This window comes from Suricata suricatta, chromosome 1, assembly GCF_006229205.1.
Source record: "Suricata suricatta isolate VVHF042 chromosome 1, meerkat_22Aug2017_6uvM2_HiC, whole genome shotgun sequence".
In the NCBI taxonomy this organism is placed as follows: Eukaryota; Metazoa; Chordata; class Mammalia; order Carnivora; family Herpestidae; genus Suricata; species Suricata suricatta.
This window is the reverse complement of record NC_043700.1, coordinates 127,841,633-127,843,423: the sequence shown is the minus strand read 5'-3', so window position 1 is coordinate 127,843,423 and position 1,791 is coordinate 127,841,633.

Sequence of the window (1,791 nt, the reverse complement as noted above, 5' to 3'; positions counted from 1 at the left end):
CATATGTCTGTTGGCTTAATGAGACTGCCTGTGTTGCTGTGGCCATAACCAGTGCATTTTAGGACATAAACTGGAGTTATGCCCAGTGATCAGTTTATAAAGGTTGTAATCACTCAGGTTTACACTAAACAGCACTATCAATAGCTCCTGTGAACAATTCTTTTTTTAATTTTCTTATGTGATACACACAGTATTTCAGGTGTGATGTTTAGGTGTTGCAGAAGGCATGTTACTATTATTAAATTGCAATAGTACCTTTTAGAATTTGCTTGAAACCTTTCTAGTGCTGTAAAATGGTATCATGGTTTATGTATTGCTTTAATTTCTTGCTTTAACTGAGAGGTTTTAATATTATCTCTACAGGAAAACAAAATGTTTTTTGTTTGATAATAATATTAATATCAGCAGTCATCATTGTTTTGTGAAGCGGTTTAAGTAATGAACCCAAGGCATCTAACTTAGCATTATTTTGTTGTGACATAAAAGAGAAACTATGAGAAAAAAACCTCAGTAATTTATATGCAATAGATTTGTTTTACCATTCACCCCTAAGAACTCTTGTAATTTGACCTTCATGGGAGATGTAAAATGTTAGACTAAAACAAGATCATAATGAGGTATTTACCTAAGGCAACACATTATTTTAGAATCAATTTTAATGTAAACATTATAATGATAAAAATTAGAAAAATCTACTTGTTATGCTGATGACTTAAAATGCGAATTATAAATCATTATCAGTCATTGCTTCAACTATTTCTCTACCTTATGTTCTCAAATGGAAAAAAAAATTGTTGCTTTAAGGAATTCTATTTTGTTATCATATGGTGGTGCTAGAATTTCCTAAAAGAAAATGAACATTTTCTAAAAGGGAATTGATTGCTAAAATATATGTTTAACAACCTTGAATAATTTTTGGCCGGGTCCTTGACAAAGAATGAATGAACAAATATATACTGAGTGTCTCCTATGGACCCAACCCTGTAACTAGGCAAGGAGGAGGTAGCAGTCAGCCAAAATTGCTGCTCTGTGAGCTTATATTTTATGGCCTAGAATGGTCTCCTTTGCAATATTTTCCAAAACCTCAGTTGAGAGAAGTATTGTTTGAACTACAGTGATAATCTGCTATTTTCCCATTGGGAAACTCTGACCAATGGTTGATTTCAGATTCCTGTTTTGTTTTGTGTTTTCAATGTTTGTTTGTTTGTTTATTTATTTATTTATTTATTTTTGAAAGAGAAAACACAGGCAGGAGAGGGGTAGAGACAGAAGGAGACACAGAATCTGAAGTAGGCTCCAGGCTCTGAGCTGTCAACATAGATCCTGACACAGGGCTCAAACTCACAAACCATGAGCTCATGACCTGAGCCCAAGTCAGACTCTTAATTGACTGAGCCACCAATGTGCCTCCAGATTTCTGCATTTTTTAATTAATTAATTATTTATTTATTTTTAATTTTTTTATACAATTTATTTTTTTAACATATGCAATTATTTTCTGTCATTTACAATACAATAGTTACAATGATACTCCAAACAGAAAAGCAAAGTAAAAAATCAAAACCCCCATTTCTATTTCATGTAATTAGACTTATACAGAAATTAGAAGGTTAGGTACCAACTAGTTAATCACCTAATTTCACAGCTATCTGAAGTGGCAATTGTAATGTAGCAGCTTATCTATGATACACTCAAGATACATGATATAATTTATTACTTGCCCATAAGCTAAAACACAGCCTGCTTAATACCTTTCCTTAAATTCCACCTCTATACTACAGTATACTTGAG